Raw genomic sequence first — 10,000 nt, forward strand, 5'->3', positions numbered from 1 at the left:
TTGTGTATAATTGGCCACTTTCTGTGTTGTGATTGGCTGTTTTTGATTTGCATTGTAATCTGCTGTTTGTAACGGCCGGTTAACTGTCAAGGCAAATGTGATTGACGCCAGATAGAACTTTTTTTTTTGAAGGCATATAGAACTTGAGCGGCTGATGGAATTGGAAAGTGCAATGAACATGTTACATTAATCCTGTTTAGCAGTGAACATTATGGTCTTTCAAATTATTAGAAAATAGTTAACTAGGAGTTAAGTGAGTCTTATCTTTCACTGTTACTTGCATCTAGGCATAGTTGGCTTTTTTAAAAAAAAGACACTTGCACACTAGTAGAGTAAGGGAAGTCAAAATTTGACACCACTTACATTTTGATTATCTCACCCCTTCAAGTTTTGTGGGTTTTAACTAGTATTTATCCATTGAAAGGACTTTTTTTTACAGCAATGTGGTTACATTCCAAGTCCCTTTGTCTGGTTAATGGTACATGTGCTTCTTTCCCTGTTTTGTGCTTAAATGTCGTAATGCGATAACTTTAATGTTGCACTTGATAGGACTAAAGCCTCTAAAAGTCGATGCAAATTGGTTTGAATTCAAATTGATGTAGGGGAAAAACAGGTGTGCAGTCCTTGACACAAGAGGAGTAAGCATGTCAGTTCTCTGTTAATGGAACTGTGCTGAATTTGAATGAATATGCCTTCATTTGTTAGTCTACTTGTGGGGAAAGAGACTATCTTAGTATTTGTTTGGTGTATTTTGTCCAAGGCATCATCTGGAGTATTATTTTCTTCTCCTTGCGGCAAAATGGAGATTTAAAAGTCTAAGAATTAAAGGATTATTAAAGCAGCCGTATTGACGTCAAGATCTTTACACATCTTGTGACATTCAATTCAAATTTTAAATATTTATGAAGAAACCTAGAACAATCATATCGTTGCTTCAAACTTGGTTTTTTGACAGCAGAACCTATTAGCTAGATGCTATATTTGTGTTGAAGTCTTAAAGTGAAGATTTTATTTTGCAAGCTTAGGCGCAGTGGCAAAAACACACCAGGCTTGGCTGGGGTTGAGGTAAAAGAATTACGTTAAGGCTGTAATGAATGATATAAACCTGTAATGGTTCAATATCATTATACATTAGGTCTTGTAGTAAGCAGAATTGAAGAGGAATTCGCTTTCATGCGAGTTGAATAATATCAAAATATTGCAAGAGGACCTTTTGTATTCTAGTCATCTGGTTTACTACTAAGTTTGACGTGCATGCAAGAACATGTCTTGCATGTTTTCTGGGACTTGTATCATCATCATCATCGCTTAGAAAAACTTTCCTCAATATTACTGGAATTCTCTATTATTATTATTTAATTCATATGATTCAGAAATGTCTGGTTATAATTCAGAAGAGGGATAAACACCACACAGGCTTTACTTTAGGCTTTAATTTAGCTGTAGCTCTTGCATGGTTATACAATTCTCATTTGTTTTATAGCTATGTGGAGTATCATGCTAATAATTCGAATGTTATCATTTCTATATTTAGAATAATTTGTTTGTGTCTGTTTTTAATTCTCTCTGAATATTCAAAGAAGTATCCCAACTGTTGCTTTTGAACTTTTAATTTGTCAAGAGGAGATGCATTTGTGTTGACCTGAGCTTTTGCGAATGGTTGCTTCTAATATTATTTTTTGTCTTGTCCTGTGATCAGTGTCATGACATCATAAAAGTGCTCACAGCTTGTTCCCGGATATCCTTTTAATGTGACCTTTTCTTCCTTGGGGAGAATATTTAAAGATCTCCCGGATGATGTCCACAAGGATTCCCCCAAATCCTTGGCAAGAGTCTTGAGGATCTTGTTTCCTTGCCATTCCATGTTTTCCATCAAGCATCCTTTGTCGATCTTTCCAAGATTCTTATTTCCCTGAGATCTTGCAAGATCCTTAAAAATTTCTTAAGTTACTTCTTAAGCTCATCGTTTTAGTGCTTGGTGCTCTTAGAAGATCAGTCAAAGATCTCCATTCATCTGTACGAAGTCTTTTGACATTCTTTTAAGTGTCTCAAAGTTCACCAGCATTTGCAGGCTTTTTTGCAGGCCTGATTAGAGTAGTGGGAATCCTCAACCGTGGTAAAGAGAAAAAAAAACAAATAATGAGCTTGTTGCATTAAGGACGGTGCCTACTAATTCAAAGGTATTTTTGCGCAGTTTATGAATGTGGGAAAAGCAGATCTTAACAAGTGTTACTGAAATCCATAAAGAAATTTTGGGGTTACCAAGCATTCTTCAAAGATAATTAATCAACAATGTTTGTAAAAAGCTTTAAAATGCAAATTAATGTATGGCCTTCTTTTCCAAATGGAAGCTTAATTATCTCTGAAATGCGTGGCTACCCCCATTTTCTGTTTGGATACGAAGAGCACTTGCTAAATTCCACTTTCTCCGTATAGTTTTAACCCACGCAAAAATATCCCTGCATTAGTAAGCACCATCACAGGAAACCCGAGTGTGTCGGGACGTATGCGCAATAACAATAGTAAGCACCATCCGTAAGACTAGTGGTAGTAAGAGTTTATTCACCACATATGCAGCCAAGGCTTGATTACATGGAGGATTAGCATAGCTCACGTTTGCATCAGTAACACCTAGAATTACTGATACAGTATGGCGGCGAAGTTGTTGAACTCTCAATATAGCCTTGAACTTTCTTTTACGGCACGCCCGCCTACCGCAAAGTATGGCCCTGCTTGACCTCGCTACCGAGGGTATCACATATTTTAGGAGCTCACTAGACTTAGAAATGTCAACCCTTCGAAGTAGCAATTTTCTTGCGGGTGCGTTTTCCTTGTGAGCAGTTGATTCATTGAAACTATACCCCCAGAGTACACCTGCTTTTCTCCCTATCGACTTTATGTGACGCCGTGGGCATTAAAATATGATTAAGTATATTAAAATATCGTCAGTTTTCTGATTAAAAGATGCAGCCCACAGGGTTTGCTCGGAGGGCACAAAAGGCCAATGTCAAGTTAATTTACGTGTTTTGCATAAACTAGAGCCCACGTTTTACTTGAATTTAACTTCTGAAAAAAACAAAAAAAGAAAGGAAAGGAAAGGAAAGTGTCTAATCTTCTAGTGCCGTAGAGCACTAATCGGGGACACTGTAAATTGAAATTAACAAGTTAAGGCAAATCAAATCAAATTTTGGTTTTTGAGGAGAGGGGAAACCGGAGTACCCGGAGAAAACCTCCCGGTGCAGAGTAGAGAACCAACAAACTCAACCCACATATGACACCGAGTCTGGGAATCGAACCCGGGCCACGTTGGTGGGACGCGAGTGCTCCAAGAGTTACGAGTTATTTCAAAGTTACTCTGCCCAGGTATAGGAAATCGTATGAACGCGAGTGCATTTCGTGATATATGGGCACGAGTGATGTTTTGAAAGTTTGCAATTTGGGAACTTTCAAAACATCACGAGTGATCATAAATCACGAAATGCACGAGCAGGTTCATACGATTTTTTATTTATTATATTCTCAACAAAATTACTCAAACGCGCTACTTTGTTCGTGCTCGTATTCTTCCAGTTTTGGGTGTAGTTTTCTTTCAGTCGCCCATGTTTGCCAGACATTCAACCAGGTCTGTGTAGCTTTCAACGTGTTTTTGTTTTTCGCATTTTCTTTAAGTTGCTCAACGATGTTTTGGTTTGACAAAGCAAACCGACTGTCAGCCATTTTTTTTCACTTTGGTGTTCAAATTTGGCGCTTCCCCGGTGTTTCCATAGCAACTTCCGTATTGCACACTATAACCTGGATTGCACTCTAGAACATATTTATGCATTCGCCATTGGCCAATCAGAAACAAGATATTTTGTTGAGTATATAATAATAAACCTTATTTCTCACCTCGCACAGAATAGTAGAATACTACAATCATAGACAAAACCGTTGGGAAGGTCAGCACTTTTGACGTCTTCATTGCTTTTCTCCCCTCCCCCCTCCTTCAATGTTGTGCAAAACTGAATGGTTTCAATGGGAAATTGTTGTGTTACCCTCCAACATTGAATAGGGGGGAGGGGAGCTATATAAGAGAAGGTGAAACTTATTTCTTTTGCGCTTTAACAGAAGCGGGTTGAAGTACAGCTCTGGTGTGGTTCATTTACGTAACCTTCCCAACTACTTTTGTTTATGATCGTAGATGCTAGCAGAAGTCCTTAACCAAAAATCTCGGTCCGCGGTGGTATACGGCCCAGTACGGTACTATCTATTTGAACGGCTATTGCTCGATTTTTTTGCGGGGCGGTATTCCCTACCGTGCCAGACCCATGATTTTGCATTTAGCACACACAGTCCCTCGTGTAGCTGCTTGGTGGCGGAGCAATCAGACGGTTTTGGTATCAGGCGCAATCTGATTGGCTGACCTTTGTTCTCATTTTAGATAATAGATAGGCATCACGTTTACGTGAGACGCCAAAAGTCGGCTTGTCGTTTCACGTTTCACGTATGAAATAGAGAGAAGGTTGTGACTTAAGCTTCGCATGACCCACGGCAACTCGAGTATTTAGGTACTAATAGGCAAAAACGAAACTCGGAGTCTTTTAAACATTGGTAGTAGAAAAAAAGGCGCTATATAAAATGAAAATCCTTACTCGTCAAATTAGCTGTTTTTTCGGTCAACAGAGAGTCAACATGAGTTTATGAAGGAAATTGCGGCAATGAGGAGTCAGTTAAGCTGATAATGTTCTTTACTCTCAATACCTGTCTGTCTGACATTTCATTGAAATTGTGAAGAGAATTTACATAACCGATCACTCCTGGGAGTCAATTTTAAAAGGCAAACGTCAGGCTGAAATTTTTTATTTCTTGCCTGGTGTTACCAGCAGAAGAAAGACAAGTTGGAATAAGAAAAGTTTCTTGCTTTTATGACAAGCTGCATCCAGCCGTTTTTTTTGTCGTTCCACTTAAACTCTTTGACTCCCATGTCTAGTCGTTCTAGCGCTGGAGCACTAATTGGGGACACTGTAAACTGAAATCAACAATTAACGCAAAACAACTCAAATGTTGGTTTTTGAGGAGAATAGGGAAAAACCTCTCGGTGCAGAGTAGAGAGAACCAACAAACTCAACCCACATATGACGCCGAGTCTGGGAATTCAACCCGGGCAAGGTTGGTGGGAGGCGAGTGCTCTCACCACTGCGCCATCCCAACACCCATACCTTTCTTCGTTAACTGGTTGCGAGAATTTGGTGTTTAATCAGAACTCATATTTTCAAGCTAGAAATAATAATAATCTTCATTCTCGATACTTGTCTACTTGACAGTGTATTGAAATGGAAAGGTGAATTCACTTACTTATCAATCTTGGGAATTAAATGGTTACTAAAGGCGATGCTAAATCACTCAGCAGAAAGAGTTTTAACGGTCTGCGGTGATCGTGTCAATTAACCCTTCCCCACTCACGTGACCATCAGCCATATTGGCTTTCTGAAACAAAAGAAAGTATTTGAATAAATATATAAATATATGGTTCAATTCCCGGAGAATTAGTTTGGTACACCATCATGGCCGTCATTTCTTTGTTTTGGAACACCAACATGGCCGCCATGACGTCATGTGAAAACGCTCTATAGCTCAACTGGATCTCGGGGAAACAAAACTCACCGTTTCCCGTGGGGCAAGTCATTAAGTGTTTTGTTGTACCTCCCAACTCAAAGGTGTTTCAAAGGTGCACGACCTGATCACGTGCGAGTCGAAAGTTCAAGTCGTTGTTTCCTTAGCGAGGTAGTGAGTTAAGACCTTTAATGCTCTATTTTCCGAGAGAAGGCTGAAAGTGCTTGACCTAAATTCATGGAACTTAGAACAAGAGCAAATTTACGAACTACCAGTAGAACGTAAATGTAGACATCTTGAAGTCGTGCTATCGACACTAATTGTTTCAAAGTCACTCATGCCACTTCTGTGTCCTTGAGAAAAACTTATCATAAGTAAAGAAACTATCTTTAAAAAATGGTGCTAGTATTTCTGAAAGCTTGCCGAGGCTTATGGGGGTAGTGTATTAATTGAAGAAACCATTCAAATAAATATGGTAACAAAAGAAACGCACACGGAAGGAGACAGTCACTTTGCTATTTAAAGGCGTGGTTAGGTTAGAAACGATAAATCCAGTTGGAGATTACAGCGGGATTTTTGCCCGAAGCGCCCCCGTGTAAAAGTCACTGCCCTTTAGCCACTGACCGCGAATTAAATTCCGCCCTCCTTGTTTTCTTCTTGTTGAGGATTTCCGCCAGGTGTGAGCCAGTCGTTCCTTTTGTTTAAGAACCTGAAAACGTGATTTCCATTGTAAATTTATTTTTGTACTTTCACAAAAGCCTATAATAGTGAAAAGCGGTTACAATATTCATGTTGTTTCGAAATGATCGGCATCGGTTTAAACAAAGACGCCTTGTTTTCAAAGAATTTCAACAACTCGAAAGCGCACCAATCCATTGTGCATTAACATTCGGGCGAATTAAAGTTCTTTCAAAGCAATGCTGTTGGCATGGAAATGCTCTCAGAAGAGTGTTTTCAATCGAGTGACTCTTTAGTTGCTGTTCGTTTCAATAGTCACAATTGCGGAGATAAACAACCAGCTCTGTTTGATTGAACTTGTGTTGAATATAGATGCAGTTAAACAGGTTTGCCTAAATGTGTTTTGGTACAATTTTACTTTGAAGTCTTAACGGGCCATGTTTCGTTTGGTCGATTGGATTAATATTTACAGTTCTTAAGTAGATGTAAAGCCTTGTATATTGCTTGGTTATGGTAAGAAGACTTGAAAAGCTTTCGCTGGTGACGGGCCGTGAAAATCCTTGTGTAAGTTTGGCTCACAGCTGCTTATGCCCGTGTGGTTTATTGTCTCGATTAAATCCGCGAGAGCTGTGCCTCTCGGCCAGAATTTGCTCTGAAACATCAAATCAATAAGTTGCGGAAACAAGACTGGAAAGTGCTACAAGTACAGGATTACTGCCTCAGTCTCTGGGTAGGCCGTCAAGCAATTCATTTTAACAAGGCCAGTCATTTTTGAGTCTTCATTTAAAGATGTTGTCTTTCCGGCCGATAATTATTCGTCTCGTGTCATATTGTAATAAAACACCGAATGGAAGTCTCATCACATCCTGTCCGCAAAGCCGGTAAACGGTTTTCATTATTTTTTATTGTGGCGAGAGAGCGTGATGTAAGTTTTCTTTAATTTAGTCTTGTAAGGTTGAGAGTGTGCGACGAAAACGATCGATCGTTCATGTGTGTTTTTAGTTGTGTTTTTTCGTAAAACTTTAAAGTCGGAATTGGATGACTTCATTGTCAGGTTTTGATGTCTTTGCTACTGGGCTGTTTGTCCCGTGTTTTTAGACATTCAAATACCAAGGATCACGAACAAACATCTAACGTTTGTTTTTCTGCCAAGTGGCAATTCGTGGCTACCTTAATCGGTGTGTTCCCCCTTTGTGAAGTGTGTTGCGTCTGCGTGATAAACGGTGTGGGTTTCAGACAATTTCCAATCAATTAAACACTTTTATATTCTTCTTAAAACGCGAAGCAAGTCGCATTCTGTGCGACGTTAATTTGCTGCTATGCAACGCACTTAGCGACGAAGATCACAGTATTTCATGTTGCTGAGAGACGTTAATTGATAGTTCCCTTTAGTTTTTCTTCAATGTTACCGAATGGTATTAGTCTTTGGTTAGTCTTAAATCTCTTTGAACACCGGTTTCCGTTGTTCAAAGCCAATCGAAGATTAATGGAGTCTTAAGTATTGCAGTTTTTTTCACTGGTTTAAAGAAGTTTCCTCGACATTTTCAACTTTCAATTTTGAGTTAAACATCTTTTCCTTCAGAATATAATTTAGGATTTTTTGACGGGAGAAATTCAAACCTCGGCTGTTTTGTGATGAGAGGAGAAAATCGAGGTACTCCGAGATAAACCTATCGGAGCTGAGCAGGTAGCCCAGGAATGTGGACAGGAAATGCGAAATAATGGTAGTTTCTGCCCCATGAAGTTAAAAATCCCAGCTGATGGATGAGGAGCTTGGAAACGAGAGCTACTTTTACGTGGTGTATACGTCACAAATGCCTGAATTACGTGAAAAGGGAGGCTACTTTAAAGACGAATGAAGGGAGCAGTTTCTAAAGAAACTATGGTGGTGCGTCGGTGGGGAAGTAGTATACAAAAATTTAGTTTTATCAACGGAGTTGATAATGTGACAATATAATTGGATTCGCTCGAAACGTCTGCTTTTAGAATCTGTGTACGGTGGTCAATTTACATTATCAACTCCGTTGATAAAACCAAATTTTTGTATACTTTAAAGACGTATCGGTAACTCGGAGTTTTTTGTTTTCAGCAAAATTCCAATCCTCTAGTAACTTTTAGTCTAGGCCCTCATTCTGGATTTTGGCTCTGTGGCACTCTACAGTTAGAGTTATGAACAAAATATATTTTAGTGCAGCTCGAGAAGCAAACCGGGGTCGTGTGGTTGAGAACGAGATGTTTGTCCAATGTTGAATTCAGTCTTGTCTTATTGTGTCAAGAGGCAAGGCGTTTCAATTCGTTTCATTTTCCGGCTTATTATCAAATAGACAGTAATATGGGGCTTGTTTTGTGTCGTCACTGAGTGCGAGTAAATTTTTTCTTTTCCCTCTTTTTAACCCGATATTTGTAGATGATGTTTGACCTTTCATGTCACCAGTTTTACCATTTCAATTCAGTTTGATTGGGGGAAAAAAAACAGAAAAAACTGAAAGGAAACGTGCCACTGAAGGCAATTAACGTCATACACTTCAATTTTTGGTGCATTTCTGAAGTTTTGCAGTTTCAGTTCATTTTGAAGCAGTTGTGTGGGAAATACTTGATGGACGGACTCTGGCTTTTGTCGCTTGCATTGTGAGTTGAAGTTCACATTGTTGCTCTGGTTGGGAGACGTTTATTTCTGCTGTCAAAATGAATGACACCACACACTTTTGTGGCGGAAATAGAAGGCAGTTTAGGAGCAGGTGAAACGCTTTCTGAAACAGACTCATTGGCTGCGCTGCGCTGTGTGCAGTATACATCTAAAGAAGAGTTGTCAACTTTCCTCTTTCTCCGTACGAAACAAACAAAAACATAAAAGTTGTGAAGATTTTTTAGGAATATGGGCGTGATAAACCACAAACGACTTTGTTCCGAAGGGAGTTCCATTGTGTGATTTATCGTTTGCCGTTCTTTGCTTGGAGACTTATGATCTCAAAATACAAAGACCCAGTTGGAAACCGGTTTTCTTTGTTAACGTTTGTGAAAAGCACTTGATGAACCCAACTTGTTTTTAGCCTGAGAGTGATCCTCTTCCGTTAAAAAAAAAACTGCGAAAAGACGCTGTGTTTTGGTGCCTTTTGCGCAAAGGTTTGAACTGACAAAATCTTGTTGTGAAAGAGAAGTAACTTATGGTACGTCATGCGTGCGCAACAGATAAATTTAGTTGGTCCACTGACCCCAAGAAAAAGAATTGTAGAATTACACAGCACCTTCCAGAGAGCCGTACAGCGATAAACCGAGAGGAGTAAAGACGGATTTCTGATAATCCGCGAGAGGGTCTGTTTAATTGGTTTAGTGAAAGAATATTTTTGCTTTAAATCTATTTAAAGCATCGGTGACGTTGATTTGCTTTTCCCGGGTCGCCGGCCGTCGAAACTTCGCTTTGCTTGTTATGCTAAATTTTGCACTTTCGTGCGAACAGGATTGTTATACAACGGAAACAAGTTTCGTGACCAATTTCCTGTGTTTCATTTATTCTATGAGCTTTGAGAGCGCACCTGACATATGGACATAACACAGGTGAAAGTGATTGGTTCCCTTGTGTGCGTTGACGTATTTTTCAGTTCAGTTATTATCGCGAATTTTTCGTTTCCTTGACAGTTCATAAGCGCTTGACTCTCTCTTCCTCCTCAACTTCTCGGTTCCTCTTGCAAGCACTTCACTTTGTCGAATAATTGCCGCTGTTTACTCAGAA

The 10,000-nt window shown here is 39.4% G+C and overlaps 1 protein-coding gene across 4 annotated transcripts in view; it reads left to right on the top strand.

Annotated features, from left to right (window-relative positions):
- The window catches only part of LOC138045980 (uncharacterized), a 32,857-nt gene that overhangs the window by 3,044 nt on the left and 19,813 nt on the right, over positions 1-10,000 (top strand). The window contains exon 1 of one of the 4 annotated variants that reach the window (XM_068892637.1): positions 6,359-6,656. The exons of 2 other annotated variants lie outside the window; for them this stretch is intronic. The gene's annotated coding sequence lies outside the window, so the exon portion shown is untranslated. Of the gene's footprint in view, positions 1-6,358; positions 6,657-9,936 lie in introns of those variants that run through there. One more of the 4 variants, XM_068892636.1, reaches the window with a different exon arrangement.

The sequence above is a fragment of the Montipora capricornis genome, chromosome 4 (assembly GCF_036669925.1).
Source record: "Montipora capricornis isolate CH-2021 chromosome 4, ASM3666992v2, whole genome shotgun sequence".
Lineage (NCBI taxonomy): Eukaryota > Metazoa > Cnidaria > Anthozoa > Scleractinia > Acroporidae > Montipora > Montipora capricornis.